The 20,485-nt window shown below is 37.0% G+C and overlaps 1 protein-coding gene across 1 annotated transcript in view; it reads left to right on the top strand.

Moving 5' to 3' along the window:
- The window catches only part of STS (steroid sulfatase), a 115,142-nt gene that overhangs the window by 48,239 nt on the left and 46,418 nt on the right, over nt 1-20,485 (top strand). The window lies entirely within an intron of this gene.

Below are 20,485 nucleotides of genomic sequence, written 5' to 3' on the forward strand. Positions count from 1 at the left end.
CAGCTTTGGTGCATACATGTTTTTAAACTATGCAAGCGTGTGCAGTTAAACATCATGTATATCTCTTTGCATATTTTGCCTCAAGAGATCTAGTTGCAGAAGGTAGGGTACAAACAGCAGCAAAGTACATTCAGTGATTTATAATGTATGTAGTGCAGTACTTGCAAAAATGGGGAAAACCCTTGTGAGAAACTGTGATACACTTAGTAGGAAAGGTTTTCAGTGTGGAAGACAACAAAAAAACCCCTCTTTTGTAAATCAGGTTTTGTAAAGAGAGAGTGGCTTTCATTCCAGTTGTATTACACCCTGAATCTTTATCACTTCGGTCAGTGGCCACCAGTATTTGGTCAATGAAGTGCTTGCATTAGATAATAGTATGCACGTGTTGTCATTTCTGTTTGCATCCGTATTGTAGTAAGCTACTGAGTATTAGCTGGGCTTACCGTCTGTGTTGGATTTTGTTATTTCTTTTCCTGTTGCATATTTAGCTTATCCCAGCCTAATTGGTCATTTGCTGCTGCCATTACGTTTTGCTGTGTCCTTCAGGAGAGTGGCTCTGGGGTTTAAACAGCAAGTTGGACTCCAAGGCAGCTGACATGGTGCTGTTTCAGGCTATTTAAGGTGGTAACAGATTGAAAACCACTGCTCTCTTCCAGGCTTTTAGGAGATGTGTCAAACAAACCAAACTGTAGGACAGAAGCATATTATTAAAAAAGCTTGGGATAAATCAGAGATACAAATTTAGTGGTGAAAACAGAAATTTCAAACAAACTCAGAGAGGAGATACACGAGTTTCCTTATGTATTGTCCTTTACAGTTCATTACAGGAGCATCACGGGCAGTGGAGCTAGCTTCATCAGGAAACAGATCAGCTGGGGGTCTGGTTACTTGGTTTTGCTTATGTCTCGTAAGACTTCTCTGTTGACGGATGGCATATTTTCTCCAGCAGGTAGAAAAAGTGTTTAGTTCCTCTGTTACTTTCTCCTCCAGTATTAGAATGATGAAAAAAAGTTATGGCTGGCATTTCCAAAGGAGTCTGAAGGAATATGGGTTTTTTTCTTTTTTTTCAATTGAAGGGAGTACTTATTTCCATTTATCTCCACTGAAAATTTCAGTCTTAATGCATCAACTATGTCAGACAAAGTAAATTAATTCACCGTACTGCTGATGTCAGTAACCAGTATTTTCTTGGAATGCTTCTGAAGATGTTACAGTAGAAAAGTCAAACAAAATTGTTAGGAAAAGCTGAAAAAGTGAAAACTATTAGCTTTCCACAAAGGGAGGTTTTAACATTCACTAGATAGAAACTAGTATTTATGCAGAGATGAATGTAACTTGAAAAAACAATAAGAACAAAATAGCCCAGATATAACAATATGCTGCAAAACCTTCTAATTAAAGACAACACAAGCATAGGAAGAAAAAATTAGTGTATGGAAAACTGTGTTGTAGTACAACATCAGAAATGTTTGGCATCTGGTAGGGAAAGAAACACCAACTTCAACTCAGTTGAAGAAACTTAAAATGTGTTATCTGCTGACTGGGAAATGTTGTGGAAAACCTTTTGCATGACAAAAAAAGGAGTAGAAGAGAAGTTACAAGTAGAAGTAGAAGTTAGGACTGTTAGGTACCAGTTATGAAAAAGTTATATCAAGACTGGACCATGAAATGCACACATTTAAGAGATCAGCTGGAATCAGAAAGAAGACTTCAGCTGCCATTTGCAAGAGAAAAAGCAACAGCCTTTCTAGTAAGACAGAGAAGTGCACTCAGATTGAGAATTCTCAATAAAGTCTTATGAGGAGCAGCTGAGGAAACGGGGGTTGTTCAGTCTGGAGAAGAGGAGGCTGAGGGGAGACCTCATAGTTCTCCACGATTACCTGAAAGGGGGTTGCAGAGAGGTGGATACTGGTCTCTTCTCCCAAGTGACAAGCCATAGGACAAGAGGAAATGGCCTCAAGTTGCACCAGGGGAGGTTCAGGCTGGATATTAGGAAAAAATTCTTTACTGAGAGAGTGGTGAAACACTGGAACAGGCTGCCCAGGTCAGTGGTGGAGTCACCCTCCCTGGAGGTGTTCAAGGAACGTGTGGATGAGGCATTGCAGGACATGGTTTAATGGGCATGGTGGTGTTGGTTGATGGTTGGACTTGATGATCTAACAGGTCTTTTCCAACCATAGTGATTCTGTGATTCTGTGAAAAAGAATTCCGTTTTCACTTGTTTATTTATTGAGAATCAATTACCTAATTGGACAATAATTCAATTATAAAGCAATCTCCATGCTAGGAGGAGAAAAACCTATAGACACATTAATAAAATACTCCTTTGAATATTTCATGTTTGTGACTTGTTAAACCAATACTGGAGTATGATTACAGTCCATGTCAAAAATAAGAAATACAAAGTCTCTGGATAAGCTTTGGGACCATGTATGTCTAGTGGTTTTGCATACTGATGTGTGTATAACAGAATTCAATGTTTAAAGCATTCACAGTTATAATGTCACTGCATGCGCCATGCCTTAGAGAGTTATTCTCTGGCTAATAACATTAATTTTCTTTCAATGTAGGCTAAGCACCTTATTAATGCAATTAATTGTAATTCATATGAGAGCAGATGAAATAATCTTACAGTCTAAAAATGGAAAAAGAAGTGATGAATAAATGAATGAATGAATGAATGCAGTATTATCCTTTTCTTCCTTCCTCCCTTCTTCCCTTTCTTCATTCCTTCACTCCTGATTGAGTATAGGAAGAGAAATGGATGTGTTCAGAAATTGTTTTTGATGTAAATTGCATTACACTAATTTAATCCAAAACAGATCACTACAAAGAGTTTTGGAGCCCCCTGTAGACTTGCATGCAAGCTTTGTGAAGACACACTAATTCAACACCACTTTTGCAAATGGCTGTTTATTTTTCTCTTAACAGTAGCAAAACTACATATGAGTTCTTAATCCTTTGTGGAACAATCACAACTGAATGGCTTAAGTGTAAAAAAGTCTCAGAAATTGTAGTGTGGCACAAGCTAGGTAATTGTAAAGTGGATGCTTTGTCTGGATGTCTTTATTATGTGAATGCCTTGCAAGCTGAAAAAAATGTAATTGCTTCTCTGCCATGATCTTTTGACCTGTCTTCGGATCAAGTTATGCCAAGAAAATATTACCGTTGTCTGATGTTAGTTAATTAGAAGAAAAGGAGTGGGAATAAATCCCAATGCATCTTACGTGTAACTTGTGTTTGAAATATCTTAAAAGGTTTGGTAGAGTTATATATGAATAAAGTAGCTCCGTATCTCCCCGGTACAAGAAGGATATGGAGCTACTGGACAGTATCTAGCAAACGGTCACAAAGATGATTAAGGAACTGGAGTATCTCTCCTGCGAGGAAAGGCTGAGGCAGCTGGTGCCGGGTTCTTCTCAGTGGTGCCCGGTGACAAGAAGCAATGGTCACAAACTGAAACACAGGATGTTACCTCTGAACATCAGGAAACACTTTTTTATTGTGAGGGTGACCAAGCACTGGCACAGGATGCCCAGAGAGGTGGTCCAGGAGTCTCTCTTCTTGGTAATATTCAAAAGCCATCTGGACATGGTCCTGGGCTCCAAGTGGCCCTGCTTGAGCACGGAGGGTTGGACAAGGTGACCTCCAGAGGTCCCTTCCAACCTCAACCATTCTGTGATCCTGTGAGATGCTGAAGAAAAGAAAAAAGCTATTCATTAAAGTCAACTCATATTTTGAAACAAAATCAGACATAACCTTTAAAAGTCAGTCTAGAGGAACCAAGGAACTGTTCACTGAAGTAAACAGAAGCAAGATACTCTCATGATACTCCCCTCCTCTGCTGCTCTCTCGTGAGAACCCACCTGGGTACTACATCCAGCTCTGGGGTCCCCAGCACAAGAAAGACATGGACCTTTTGGAGCAAGTCCAGAGGAGGGCCACAAAAATGGTCAGAGGGATGGAACAATTCTCCTCTGAAGAAAGGCTGAAAGAGTTGGGGTTGTTCAGCCTGGAGGAGAGAAGGCTCCAGGAAGACCTTACTGCAGACTTCCAATATATAAAGGTGGCCTATAAGAAAGATGAAGAGAGACTTGTTATCAGGGCCTGTGTTGACAGGACAAGGGGTAATGGTTTTAAACAGCAAGAGGGTAGGTTTAGATTGGACATAAGGAAGAAATTGTTTACGATGAGGGTGGTGAGACACTGGAACAGGTTGCTTAGAGAAGTTGTGGATGCCCCATCCCTGGAAGAGTACAAGGTGAGGTTGGCCGGGGCTTTGAGCAACCTGACCTAGTGACAGATGTCCCTTCCCATGGCATGAGGGTTGGTCTAGATGATCTTTAAAGGTCCCTTCCAACCCAAACCATTCTATGGTTCTGTGTTACTACAGTGATGACAAATTTTGAGGATGCTAATGGTATCTTAAATAGGTTTTCCTTACAAGGAAATATAATGCCTAACTTTTTTTAACTGAAAGTACTTATGTAATTAAAACCTTGGATATCTGAATAAGTTGAACCTTACCTGAGGAATATTTATGACTTGTCAAAGCATTTGTGATACTCTGCTACACAACTCTCTGGGACAATATGTCGCCTATAATGAAATACAGCAAGGCAGAAGTAAAGTATACTTAATTGAGAAAGGCCAGCTAGGATACAATCTAGTTGGACTGACTGAAAATCAGACCACTTTTTACATTGTTTTTCTTTGATTCAGCTGTTATCATGATTAAGAATTTTCTAGAAATGAGTATCTTCACACAGCGCTTTCAAAGAGGAACGGAAGGGCAAAAGCTTCACCAAGTCAACTCCAGACCTTTGTGGAAACATCTAATTTACCTGTTCTGTAATTAGATTTCCAAGTGTTGTAAAAGAGATTATATCAATACATACATGCAGGATTATGCTGTGGCTCTTAATTCTTACAGTGCCTAAATGTGAGATAATAAAACCTAAACGCTTATATGCCTTTTATCTGATGAATGTGTGCATGTTTAAATAGTTAATACACAATGTATGTGGATTGATCACGTCCTCTGCTTTTAACTTCTATTCTGCTCTGGAGTGATGGGAATCAAGGGCCTAAATGGAAACCATTCCAATTTAACATAAACAATTTTTATTGACCCCTGTGTTTTTTTCCCGCAATACTTTTAGTAGAATTCTTGCTCTGATGAAGGTATCATAGTCTAAAGCATTCAGAAAACAAAGGGCCTAAATGTTACAGCCAAAGACTTCTTGAGGTTCTGAAGCATGTTACAGTCCTCCAATTTTTCAGGTTTTATATGCCTTCAAATAGCATGTGATCTGTCTTCAATTTTTTAGTAAAAACATTTTCTTTCTCATTTTAAAATAATTATTTTAAACTTACAAGCCTATGAGCGCTTAAACTTGACTTATTATTTTTAATTACAAAGTAAGTAAAATATAATTTCAATATTTATTTCAAGTTATTCTGCCCTGAAATTGTATTCCTAGATGTTTTGGGGGTTTTTTTTAATGTTCTTTCATATATTTAGCAGTAACTATTCTCCTTCTGGGAAACAGCATAGTATTAGTAAGTATCATCTGAAATCTACGTCTCCTCTTTTACATACAATTGTTACTGGCTGTTATAGTGAATACTTACATCTTTATTTCACTTTACAGTGTTTGTATGCTTTCAACCTCTCTTTAGAATCCTACTCTATTAGGATCAATCTAAAAATGTACCACAAATCTTCTGAGAATTCAGAATTATGCTAAAAACCAAAATAATAATTAATAATATGAAAGGGAAAATAATTCCTATTGCTTTGAGAAACAAATGAATGAGCTATCTTTAATTATTTTTTTTTTTCAGAAAAATTCTTGTACACAGAGATAAGCCTAATTTATCATGGCTTTTCACCTGATGTGGTCATTTATAATAGTGCAAAGTTGATCTAAAAGATAAGCAAAGCAGAATGATGCCACATTATCAGAAGTGGAGGATAAGCAGGCTCAGATTGTTTTATCCAGCTATTATGAATGTGACAGAAACAGCTGAGCCTGAAAACTTAAAGATGGAACTAAAAATCTGGAGAGTGATGCCTGATGCTAATGGTGCATTTCTTGACCTTGCTTTCCTGAATTTATACTGGTATATGTCTCAAGTCTAGAAGGTTTATTTTTAAGCTGGTTTTGTTATCATGAAAGATGTTCAGCCAGAATCTCTGAGAAAGAAGGTATTCAGCCAACACAGGTGCTCTGTGACTAGAAGAGCATTTTCCCACCCTGTTCTGCCATCCTGCTCTTACCCTAACATTAAGAGACTGTTTCTTCAGCTAAGACATTAGTGAAGCTCTTGAAGCACATTCACTTTTTAAGTCAGACCTGGGAAAATTGTCAACAAGGGTGCAGATTAAAGACTTTTGTCATTCTGTCTTTTACAATGTGGATGCTTTCCAGTTACAATCTGCCCTAAAACCCAAACTCATTTCATATGTCACTAAGAAGCAGTGACTTTCAGTCACTACTGAACGGGACTGCAATTTAAGAGGTGACTAAGTGGTGCAAGACTCCCATTTCCACTATGATAAGCCTCCCGAGCTACCTAATCCTCCTTATGTACTGTTTCCTTTTTCTATATTACATCTTCGTACACAGCAAAGCTCCATCTTAGAACATTATTTGCAAGATCACAAAGCACATCTGAAGCAGCCATTCCTATAGCATTTTTTTAATCAGTCAAGTTTAAATAATGTCTTATTAACGTGCACTCCATGATGGAAAACTTCAGTGTAATGCAGCTTGTGGTAGTAGTGCTGTGTTGTTCAAAATTTGCTGCCAGCTGCTGAACAGATTTCATTTGCATCTGATATTGCAGGAGTTAAATAGTCAGCACAAGATGTGTTAGTGCATTGTGCATTTTACTTTACAAAAATGTATTCGTATAACTTTCAAAATTTTAAAGGCTTTCTATTAGTTATGAACCTCTGAAAATTGGGTCTAATACAAAAACAATGAAATGACATCTAACATTGTGATCAAAATTCTCTAATCAGTGAAAAAAATAGCATTACTCTTGGGACAAGCTGATTTCCATTCGTAGGAGAAAGCTCATAGATTGTTTTAGATAATCTAGGGATAAGAGAATCCCAATGACTCTCCAAGCAGTGAGGATAGGATGGTCTGTAATGAAATGTGCTACCAACCTTTTGTCTAACCTTTGCCCCTAAAATATAATTTTACATATAAATGGTATGGTTGGATTTTGCTCCTTGCTTAAGGTGGGTGGGGAAAGTCATTATGAGTGGGATTAAGAACACAATAAAGATTTAAGCCAAAACTGACCTGCAGGAATACAGTGATTTCTATGTATACTTGGATGAATGTTGCAACGAGGAAACTGAATGGGACTAACTTTATCCAAATTCTAGATAATCTCCAAAATACAGACTGGGAAAGGAATTTAAAGGAAGCTACTAAAGATTTTGCTGTTGGAGTGCCTCTGCATAGCAACCTTTTTAGCACAGATAGTGTGAAGCTGTTAAAAGGAATTACATTTGCCCTGTCCCAAAGAAACTCTACAGGAATTTTGTAAGTCAGTCACCCAGAACAAGGAGTCAGGATGGCAGACTTCACTCGCTTTGGCAAAAGTGTCCCTGTTGTGAACCTGAAACCTTCAGCACTGACTTATGAACATGATTTTGCTATCCTTTTTCTTGCACACTTGGACACTGAAAGCAATATCTGTCTAGGTATTTATAGAGCTTGTAATGATGGTTTTAATAAAGGATGCAATTGAGCTAGTAGGTGAAGGATGTTGCTGGTAGACGTTACATCTCTATGAAAGAAGCCTAAACGTGAAACAAAAGAACAGGGAAACTAAAGATTTTAAGGATTTTTAATCTGGGCATTTAAACCTTCCTATCCACACCCCTTCCTTGTACCTTCAGATAGTTTTGTAGTGGATTACCCAGTACCTTAATATAACTGATACAGTCCATGAATTCATACAAACATGCAGAAGGCAAGAGTGAACATTGTAAGGCTATGAAGTCAAGTACTCAAGGATAGGAAAAATCAATCTTCCTATGCTTGTGTCTTATGGTACAGTTTTTAAGCATTTGTTTACATGCCATTTCTTCTCCTGTTGGAACCCTCTCTCCTCATTACAAAGTGCCTTCTTAATGAGCAGCTACTCAACAGTAAGTGTATTCCTCATTGTTAAATATGAATTCTCATGTTTTATTTAATACATGCTATTGAACTTCTGTTTTGAAGACAGATTACTTTGACATCTCTCATCTTTTCTGTGGTGTTACTTTGCTAGAGTATATAACAGATTCACAAATAAGCATTTTCACAAAGTCTTTGTAAGATAGGGGAATCTTCATTAATCTGTTTCCCAGAAGAAAAGCTGAGGCACAGAGATAATGTTCAGATTTGCCTACTGAGGTATAGCTTTGCTTCCGGTGACCCACTAATCCAGCTCTGGATCTATAGTGAAGCTTTAGGACTTCAGCTGGCATGGGAATGGAGAAGGGGGGAAAAAGCCATTTATCCTTCCAGGTCTTGATCCCTGTTGGAGGTGGAAAATTGTTAGAATGTGCATCTGGACTCAGGAACTCAGGTTTTCTTCTGTTCTTGGGGATTAAGTGGTATTTTTTAAGGATAATTAAATACCTTCACCAACATATGAACTGTAATGATATGAACAGTTTCTGTGATGATTCAGGAAACGTTTTCCTGCCTTTTACCATTTATTCATAGCTGGCTGCATCTCATTTAGCTGTAAAAAAACCCTAAAACTGACTATGTGCATTTCAGTTTCAGTGATGATTCTGAGAATCCTAGAGGTTCTTTTAAAATCATCCCTGATGTTTCTTGGAGAGAGACATGAAACTTTTTCATGTTTCTTTTGAAAAGTGCATTAATTATTTTGAGACCATACTGTTAAGAAAGAGGGGAACTAATTTGCAGTGCAAACAGTAATCATACAATAAAGTTTATGTCAATATCGATTCTGTGTTGTAAACTAATTGTTCATCAGCAGGCTGGCTCCTATGAGTGAATTGCCGTGCAGAAATTTCTCACTGCTGAATCACAAGGCTCATATTCCAGGTGGTAATAAGCTCTTATTGATGAGGTTGGTAGAACTGCCTTTTTATTGACTATGGCTGGGTTTTTTCCAATGGTACATTTGACTGCTAAAACAACCACACTATATAATAGGCAGGCTGGTAATACTACCAAAGATCATTATTCTTCTAGAAACCAGTTGTGTATTTTGCATTACAGAAAGCTTTTTATCGCTTTCTGTATAATCATGAAATATAATAATGAGATAAATAATGAAATTTTTAAGCTTAGGGAGAGCACTTGAGTAATGATGCTGTGATTAGTGAAAGGCAGGCTGGTAAAGTGATAACTTTGCTCTTCTCCAGCTTTTTCCCTTACTACTTGATTGTAAAATAAGACATTTTGTTTCAATTTAGGGTGCTGTTTAAGAAAAACTGATACTGAATCTTTGTTATGCTTTCCTACCTGTTAGTTTTTAATGTTACTGTTTTGGGGTTTTTTTGCATATTTCATTGAGTGTCCTCAGGGGATTTTTTACTATTTTGAATGCTTTCTTTTTGTTTTCTCTTTCTTTTGGCTTAGTTCTTGTATTTTGTATACACACTTCTCTTTTTAAATCATTCCCTCTCCCTACTCACCTGTGGAATTTTCTTTATAACGTTTCCTCACAAAGAGCACATTGTAGTAACCCTGAGAACACCCAACAGATTTTATGTTACAGTAGTAAGCTCAATATCCAAAGGAACACCTGACGCCTAAGGGCTGAGTTGCTTGCTTGAGAAAGAGACTCCTGGATAATCAAATCCCTAGCTTAGACCAGCATAAAGCTATATTCCATCGCTTCAGTGGATCTTGCAGCTTGCTGCTACCTCAAGAGGAGAGGCAGAGCACCCTTCCTTCCCTTCCCTCCTTTTTCCTAACCAGCTTCTAAAGAAAGCAGAAAGGAGGAGAAAGAGAAGAAGCATCGTCCTTTTTCAGCAAGCACCCTTTTAGCAAACTACTAGATGGACTCATCTATTATGTCACAATTAGTTTGCCAAAAATTATGTGTGATTAACTTGGCCTTTAGGTGCTTCAGTTCACATGGTTTTGAAGTACTGCTGCCATTTCTGTGTTATGAGGATAAAGGATTTAGGCTCTTTAGGCTCTTGTATTTCAGTGGATGAGGTATTTGTGCATTAGAAATTGATTTTATTTCCATATCTGAATTAGACCAGAATTTAAAAACAAACCAGACAAATAAGAAATAATACAAATGTAAATGTGTTTTAATCTTAAAAAAAAGAATGGCCTGGCCCAGAAAAGCAGTATGAATTTTGTCTTCCTGCAAACCCAAAGATAACTTACTGCCAGATGTTTGAAACAGATGAGTATCTCAGGGTGTCTCAGCATTTCTAGCAAAGTCATGGAAGATACTATTTTTGGCAGTGTGAAAAATATAGCCTTGTGTATAGTATATGGCTGTGTGAAAGGTATCAAAGTGCTTCTAATCTAGAGTACGGTTGATTTTGGCACCATAAAACAGCAAAGCACACGTTAAGCAAGTAATAAATTAATGCATTTTTTTCTTTATTTACAATTCAAACAGATATAATTTATCTGTTTGGTTTGGTGGATGAAAAATTGGACATGAGCTGGCAATGTGCACTTGCAGCCCAGAAAGCCAATCATACCCTGGGCTGCATCAGAAGAAGTGTTGGCAGCAGGTTGAGGGAGGTGATCGTCACCCTGTACTCCACTCTCATGAGACCCCCACCTAGAGTACTGCATCTGTCTTCAGGGCCCCCAGTACAAGAAAAACATGGACTTTTTGGAGCAGGTCCAGAGGAGAGCCACACAAATGGTCAGAGGGATGGAACAATTCTCCTCTGAAGAAAGGCTGAAAGAGTTGGGGTTGTTCAGCCTGGAGGAGAGAAGGCTCCAGGAAGACCTTACTGCAGACTTCCAATATATAAAGGTGGCCTATAAGAAAGATGAAGAGAGACTTGTTATCAGGGCCTGTGTTGACAGGACAAGGGGTAATGGTTTTAAACAGCAAGAGGGTAGGTTTAGATTGGACATAAGGAAGAAATTGTTTACGATGAGGGTGGTGAGACACTGGAACAGGTTGCTTAGAGAAGTTGTGGATGCCCCATCCCTGGAAGAGTACAAGGTGAGGTTGGCCGGGGCTTTGAGCAACCTGACCTAGTGACAGATGTCCCTTCCCATGGCATGAGGGTTGGACTAGATGATCTCTGAAGTTCCCTTCCAACCCAACTTCAGGACAGAGTGAAATATTATGTAAGTTCCTTTGTATCCACCGCAGCACATTCTACAGGACAAAGTTTGAACATCTTAGCATGGTGCTGTCGGCATAGTGCTGCTATGATGGCTTTTTTACCAGCATTATTTTAATAAAGCACAAAATTGGCAGTTGTCCTTAAAAAAATCCTTAAAACTTTTCTACGGGACATATCCTAAATATTCTTGCCAATTTAGAGCTGAGGTAGTCAAGCCCCGTATCCCAGATTTCTCAGTCCATTCACATTTCAACTTTTGTGTGATTCTGCTGTAGTTCGTCAACTAGTTGTTGCAATAGTCCCCAGGTGCTGCTCATAAAAGTAGTTGGCAGAGTTAAAGAGAAATTTGAGGACCTCCTTGGCAAAAAATACTAGAGAATAGTATCACATTTCTCTCTCAGAATGTAGACTTATTTTCTGATGTGATATTTAATTACTTCCCTTGTTCTATATTAACTTTAGGACTACACAGTAAAAGAGTAGAAAATAATTGTTTTAAATAGGACGCACTGGTATAATAAATACAATATCAGGAAACATATGCAAATGCTCTATCCTACTGTTGTCATATTTAATTCTTGAGTCTTGATAACGATACAGTCAGTTGCTTTGTATAGCTAGCCATGCTTTTCCAGTGCCTTCGAGAGCAGAAATCTACTTGCTGTTGTGTACTTACTTCTCTCTGTATGTGATACTGAAACACCAGTCTGTTATGGAACTGTTCATGTGAAATGTGGAGATTTCAAACCTTTCCTGTTCGAGGATGTCTATCGATATACAACTTCCGTAGATTTGATGTTATATGTTCAGTAAGAACTATGTTAAAAAAATATATTAATAGGGAGGGACTAACCCTGTACCTGCCTCTCTATCCATAGGAATAGTGCTATTCCCGTAAGTAAGAAACATGCTGGCTGAGGCCTTCCAGTGGTTATTTGCCATCTGTGCTTTGGGGAGTTTACTTTGGCAGTAACTCCTCTCTTCCCCAAATACTATCTATTTACAGTTAGATTAAATTGTTCCTTGTATCTATGTTAATATTTCAGCTGATCTGTGGTGTTGCTATGTGAATGATCCTTCCTCATCTCAAATTTAGCCTTCAGATTTATCCTAAAAACCACACCTCACTGTGATCCTTGTATGCAAAGCAGAGCCCTTCCAGAAATCTGTCTTGCCTTCACACAGGAAAGTCTCATAGGTCTGTTTTTGTAACTTCCCATTACAAACCAAATGACACATAGGATTCATATTGTTGAACCTTCGTAAACTGAGATTTATAACTATATTAGTAATTTCACGTGTCACATATTTGCTTTATTCATGAGTAAGAATTAGGTAGAGAAAAGGCAAAGAAATGGGCCTGATGACCTCAGGGCCCTCCATGATCTCATGCCCCCACCATGTCTTGGGGGCATCAAATACATCTTGGCTTAAGCAGAGACCTCAAGTATTTCCAAACCAATTTAAGACGAGAGTGACATATTTCTCTTTCCAGGCCTCGGACCAGAAAAAGGCAGATTTTTTTTTTTTCTTGTAGACACCTGCTGTGCTACTGAATACTACTCTGAAACTTCAACAAAAGCTCTTTCCGAATAAGCTGGGAATATTTTTTCAGAGCACTTAGATGAATTAAGGAATCAAAGTCCCATTTCATAAGCTAGTGAGCAATCTTCCGAGCTAGTCATCTATTATCAACGAGAATGACCCGAAAAATTATTTGCCTTCCTTTCTGAAAGGATCCTCTGGAGTTTAAATCAGCATAGATACTGTCACATTGAATACACACACACGTACCAGAAAAAAGAAAAAAAGAAAGGAAATAAGGAGAATAAAAAGCTGAATCATAACAAAAGATTTGTGGCCTTCAATTTATTTGTTGTTTTTTCCTAAGTTCAGAATGTCATCTAGAAAAGACAGGTTGGACTTTACATTCATTAGTGGAAAATTCCCTTCAGGACAATTTTCACAGTCACGCTTGCTTTCTTATTGGTATTAACAGTGTCTGTACAGAGATACATTCACAGCTACCAAAGTTTGGAGATGGTGATTGCAAAGTAGGCTTCAAGTACTTAGGCACAAAAGCCACCGAGTTGCCCAAAAGCAATTAGAGAAATAAGTGAATTAGCAAGTGTGCATGGTGATGGTCATGTCAAGGGGGGAAAAAAGGCATCTTCTGTTTTGGGGGTGAGTTAATGCACAGCTACTTTCATGTAAGATTAGATTTACACAATTAAAATGAGAAACCTGGGAAATGAAAAGAATTAAGATTTCATGAGGAATATTAATTCCATCTTGATAAAACTCCTCTTAAGTTTATGGTATATGATTTATAGTAAATGTTTAAAACCTGCTCCCAAATCCAGCAAAGATTAAAAAGTTTGGCTGTTGAAAGACAAGAAATGCTTAGGCTGTAATGACCACCAATTTTATCACCATTCCAATTTTATTTAATAGAAGTTATAAAAATGAAACAAACACACTTACAAATACTTTGAAATTTTCAGAAAAGTGCAGAGGATTAAAATGGGTGGTTAAATTACTTGCCCTGTTTTAAATTCTTCATAATTCTTCATACTTTAATCTGGCAAAATGTTGGCGTTACACATTTGGATCTAAGAGCATATACATATTCAGTTTAAAACTGAGTCTGACATTAATAAATGTTTAAACCTTTGAAGATATAGAGAAGGGTTTCTTTTATCACTCCATAATTATTGAATCAATCACCATCAGCATATGTTGGAATGATCAAATAGCTGAAGCCTTAACTTCACCTGACAGTCTAAATCAAAAATTAATAGCATCCTTTGGTTGTCATTACAGTTTGCCTAGGTCCTACCTAAAGAAATCCCTTCCAAAATTTGAAAGACTACATGGGAGACCTCAAAGTGGGGAACTAAACAGTGTCTTTTGCATTATGCATCTTAGTTGTATATGTGAAATGGCATCTTATTCTCAGATGTGTGCAGAATGGAGATGCAAATTTACTCAAACTTATCACATCTGTCATGCAAAATGCAAATGCAATGGACCCTCCTAAAATTGCATGACCATCTCTCATATTTTAGCATTTTAAGCAGGCTAAAAATTAAGATTTACATTAGAAACACATAGCCTTATGTTCAACAAATGTAAGGTCCAAAAGTGAATTTCAAGCAATGCATTTCTTAGCTAATTTAAATACTAATAAGGAGATAGCCACCAACTAGTTATACTTTTGACCTTTGATGATCCATCATTAGTGTTATAGTACTGATGTAAATATACAAACCTTTCCATCCTGCATTGTCTATATTGCAGCTATACTTACAGGTCTTCACAACTTTCATAACTGCATCTTAACTCTGTGCTTTATTATCCACGTGTATTTGTATATATTTTAAGTATCATTCCAACTTTCACATTTACAAAATAATTTGAACCCTGTATGAATAAGAAAAATAAGAGATGAGGTACTCATCTCTAGTAAAAACTTATCTTATGCATAATTGTGAGTTAAAATCTGGTTGATTTATTCATAGCTGCTAAGCAGTGCATACCTAATCTGCTGTGCACTATGTTGAAAATTTATCCTGAGGATCTGAAAGACACATTAGACTTATAAGACTGTATAAACAGTCACAAGCCAATTACAAGTTTACAATTATATGGCAATCCAAATCCAAACAGAAAGCAAATTCATACTGATAGCTTAGCTGACCCCACACAAAAGTTGCTTTGGTTTTTTTGAAAAGACTGCCCTTCTCCAAGCCTTTACACTGGTTTTACTTGTCTCACTGTGAGTCTAGGGGAATCCAACAGAAAAGTGTTTGATGTTCTACAGACTACCTGGACCTAACAACTACTGATTTGAGTGGTAATTGTAGGTAGTTAAATCTGGGGCAATTGCCTCACCTTACCTCTTTCTGAAAAGAACTCAGAATTTTTTGGGCTAAATTCATTATTCTTAAGACAGGTGAGCTGCATATGAAAATGCTTCTTTTGCTTCATTGACTTTTAAAAATGTTTATAGTAACTATGTCAGATGTAGATGTGTACACTGTATGTAAATCCCACTCTCTATGTATCTACAATATTCACAGGTGGAGCCTGATTGTGCTAACACCAGAGTTTCAATGTAGGGTTCATCAATCCTACCATGTTTTGAACTGCCAACAGTGGCAGGTCTGAACTGTCTTCCAAGATGGATAGAGACTGTCAGCACACCAGCAGAGACAGGAAATCCACTTCAGATCAGGTCTACTGTGGTCCTGTAGACTGAGTGCCCATCAGTAGTGCAAGTGCCTTAGGTGCATTCCCAGAGTCCATCCTCGAGTTTAGTTTATTTTGAAAGGAATCCAGGCCATGAAATCCAAGAGGGCTTTGCTATGCAAACAGAAATATATTAACTGCCCATGATTGGGTTTACTGTAAATATGCACTCCTGATCTGAATTAAAACGGTAATATTGATGTGCTTTTTCAGAACCAGATGCTACTTGTTTGGCAGAATGTCCTGTTGATATTGAAGATCCCACTAACCTAATGTAGTAGGAACTTAGCACGTTTGAGGCTCCAGCTTTGTACTTTGGAGAAGACTTCATTCTATGCACTGTTTCCATAGCGTAACTTTAAAAATAATAGTAGCGCAGTAGAACTGATTCAAAAGTTTCCACTGAATCTACACTACACTTTCTTCCTGCAGGAATTATTGTACATTTTGTAATGAGTTATGCATTTGTTTTCTGTTCTAGTCAGTTATACTAACTACTATTCACTCTCACCTTTAAGGTTCATATGCTAATGTTCCCCCTATGCAAAATCACTCGTCTTCTTAGGTGGATGTGTTCTGTTGACTGGCTAGATAATGTGCCGTAACATCAACCTATTGCTTCGTCCCAGAATTTCCACTCTCCAGTGGTTGTGTTCTAGCTCTGAATGTTAAACAAGTTGCATGCAGAGTTTATGTACTGTTCACCATATGTGCAGCCACTTCTTGTGTTGCTGTCAATGATTTTATTATTTTTCATCTCTACCTCAAGTGTTGTGCTCAATGACTAGGTCTGAAAATGATAATTACTTCCCCACTGCAGAGAAAAACTGATTTACATATTTATCAAGGGGAGACTGGATGGCTCTGAGCATACCACAGAAAAATTTGCATATTTATAACCAGAAATGTACAAAAGCTAAAATTAAGATAGGGATGTCTTGCTCTTAGTTACTAAGCTTGTTTTTATACAAAGGTTTTAGTCAGTGGATTTTGTAATCAGATCAGTGCATTAAAGAGTGAAGTATCTTTTTTCATCACACAAAATCAACATAGAGATTAAAGTGATTGTTAGCTTGTGAATGATGGTGTGCAGAAGTTGCAACATTAAGCTTTCATAAGGTGAAAATCTTAGTGTTTGAGCCCTGAAGAGCTGATGAACTGTGGAAATACACAGTTCCTGTAGCAGGAAGAGGGTCCCAAGAGGTTTGCTATGTAGTGGCTACATGTTGAATGGAATCAGTATCTTTTCTGGGAGAAATATGGGCTTCCAGGTACTTATGCACGTAGGGTTAATTTGTAGAAGTTTATGCATGTCTTCAAAGCACTCCTGGCTTGCCACTCACAGAAGTGAACCCCTTCAGCTGACAAGTTAGTTGTGATTCTGGTTAATGATGCTATTCTGAATATGCTTTAGGAAGCATTTCTTTAACGAGAGGGTGGTTAAACACTGGAACAGGCTTCCTGGAGAGGTGGTCCATGCCCCAAGCCTGTCAGTGTTTAAGAGGCATTTGGACAATGCCCTTAACAACATGCTTTAACTTTTGGTCAGCCCTGAATTGGTCAGGCAGTTGGACTTGATGATTGTTGTAGGTCCCTTCCAACTGGAATATTCTGTTCTATTCTATTCTATTCTATTCTATTCTATTCTATTCTATTCTATTCTATTTGTATCAGTAGGGAATTCTAAAACAGCAAATTAAAAAAAGAAAACAAAAAAAACCCCAAACTGCCTCTTCTAGGCAGAAATGTGATGGCTGATCTTCCCAGATAATTTTGTCCAATAATTGTCTCAAGCTTATTGTAACCTTCTAGATACAACAGAAGCATGTGAAAGTCTGCTGGAATGGGAAAAGAATGTTATATTTACAGGAATTTCCTTTATCATCAGCTGCCTTGTCCTGAGACAGATCCTTAACCCTCCTTCTGAATCCTGTTGTTTGAATCTGGCAAACTGCTTTAAAGCTTTCTTCACAAATAGAGAGATTATTTTGTCCTAATGCCTAGATTACACAGAGGTATTCTGTATTCTAGAGCTTTTTATTCATAATTTCAGCAAGACTCTGAATTATTTCAAATTAATACAAACAACATTTCTGTCCTATTGACTTCAAATGACAGTAAGCTAATTTATGAATCAAATGCATTTGTTCATATGCTTGCTTGACTAAACCTTTGAACAATTTTCGAAATCACTAACACATTTGTAAACACATTCTTGTTTCTCAATGTTTGTACCTTGTTTTCAAATGAATAGTTTTTATAACCCCTGTATCTTAATGTAAATGAGTACAGTAGGAGTTTTATATGGTTCAAAACTCCAGAAATTACATTCAGCATTGGAGAAGCTGGTTCAGCTCCCATTCATGCTGTGTTAGAGAAGCTGAATAATGGCACTCTCAGTTTCCTTCTAAAGAACAGAGTCAATTGCAGTTATCACTTTCACCTAGCTATCACTCCATTGAAAATGGCATTTTCACTTCAAGAATGAAGCAACTCTTTATAATTTAACATAGCTTGAAGCGAGAGTGGATAGCAGAATGTCGACAGCAGTCCTCAGTATATTTTGGAGGAAGCTTTACTTACATTTTGGAACACTGACATACTAATTAAAACAAGTAACATCTTAATGCTGTCCTTAATCTGTTTTATATCTTAAAAAATACAAATGAAAGAAAAGTGTCCAGTGATCTAATGCCTTTGTCCGCTACAATGTTAGACACCTACATTAGGGTATACATTGCTAGAATGGCAATAGTAGGAGAAACTTGGTCTGAAATTCTAGTTGCTAAATAGCTTCTGAAATTATGCAGCTCCTTCAGTGTTAGATTGATTTTATTGTTCAGAAATGTTGTCTTTCCAAATCTGTTCTGTTGAAATCAGAAAAAGTGTAAATGGTAGCATCCACAGAGATCATTGCAGCTGTTAATTTTTTAGAACATGGCTTTCAAGTAAGTCTTTTCAGTCAAGAATCCTTCCATGTTTATTGATGATTTCCTGCATTGGGGATAGCAATGTACTGTTGCTTGAACAGAGCTATAGTTTTCCCAGTGTTTTGGCTTATTTATCCTACAGTTTCATATTCTGGGTAAATGCTTTACATTGAAAAAATATTTTAAAATTTGCATTGATTTCTGCAAACAGCAATGGGACTCAAAGGGGATACTAAGCCAGCTGAAGCCCCATTTTTGTAATTAAAGAGCACATGACATACGATACCTTCCAATCATATTTTATAGGTGAAACAATCCAGTTTTACCATCTTCTCTTACTCAGATGTCATTTATCTGTTCACCACACTCATTAAAGTGTGTTGCTCATGTAATTGCATGTCTAGCACTTTGGGTAGGATTCATCTTACTATCCTTGATGTCTAATATGAATGCATTTTGTTTTGAACTAGTTGCCTGTCTTCTCTTTTTTAGCCAAGAGGTAAAAAAGGCCTTTTTACAGTTGTGATTCACCTCTTCCAAAATTAGGCAGCTATAATAGGTTAGATGAAACTCCTCCTTGTTCATTAACTGGCATTGCCTGGGAATGTTTATACCTCAATTTTAACTTAATTCTAAAGTCTCTGTGAAATCTACAGAAATAATAAGAGTGGAGGAGCTAAAGTAAAAAAGAAATTAAATTGTTATAAGAAAACAGAAAAGGATGTATTTTGCCTACTTTGTAGTATTTACTTCCAAAATTAATATAACACTGCATGTGAAAGGTATATGTTCATAGAGATCCACAATACATTCTTTGCATTTTTCTTCTGTATTGGTTACCATTTAGAAATGCTAATAAGTGAATGCGTTGCTTGTGTTAACAGTAGCCACATCATTCAAATACACTTTAATGAGGCTTATCTCCTGGTAGCACACACTTTATTGCTTATTTATAGTTTTCATTCTAGCAGGTGTCAGTGTTCAAGATGAAAGTAGAAATGAAAGTTTTTCTTCATTTCTGCGAATGCATTATGATTGCCATTTTCTGACAATAGTGTTATTTGAATTACCACTATTAGTCCATCTGTACTGAAAAATGTTGTTGCTAAAATAAATTGTCATTTTAGGATTTGTTAATTAACCCTAATGTAGCCAATCCTTTTAAAGTTTAAAAATCCAAATGAAGGAAGTGGAAGTTTTACCATTGAGTTCACCAAGCTTTGGATGAGACTTTCTATGCATTTTATTGGAGTGTTTTTTCTGAAATGGGTAACATTTAAGTGTCAGAATTTATTTTTTTTTCAGGCCAAGTCAAGCTACTCAACCTTGTTTCAAAAAAAAAAAAGTCATTATAATGATGAGTGCTTTAATTATTTGTGATAGCAAGATGTTTTTCATTGCTTCTCATTTTTTTCCAAATTAATTAGAAAATCAAAATGGTCATTATTGAATGACAGCAGATGTCTCTGATCACCGGAGATCATTTACTGTGATGTAGTGGAATTCTTGTTTTATTTTCATTTTGTTTTATATGTAGGATGAATTTGAAAATCCAATTTCATCAAGGAAAACTGTGTACGTAAAAAAAATGCATTTGTGCCTGTCATTGCACATATATTTCTTTGTGCAATCCCATTTATTATTATTATCATAGAGTCATAAAATCATAGATTGATAGAGGTTGGAAGGGAACTCTGGAGGTCATGTGGCTGAATACCCACACATAATGTCCTAATTTATTTATATACTCCACTTCTTTAACATTATTGCTACCTTTGCAAAGGATATTATAATTACTTAGAAAATACATTCTCCAAACAATCTCAGAAGCCAATGGGAAATTGCCTCTTTCTTTTCTGGCACTAAGTACACCTGCTGCAGCAAGCGAATGGCTTGTCAGGTGGATCTGCATGATTTTCCCTCAACCCACCAACTTTAAAATGTCAGCCTTTGTAACAGATTTTCCTCAGTTCTG

The sequence above is a fragment of the Gavia stellata genome, chromosome 1 (assembly GCF_030936135.1).
Source record: "Gavia stellata isolate bGavSte3 chromosome 1, bGavSte3.hap2, whole genome shotgun sequence".
NCBI lineage: Eukaryota > Metazoa > Chordata > Aves > Gaviiformes > Gaviidae > Gavia > Gavia stellata.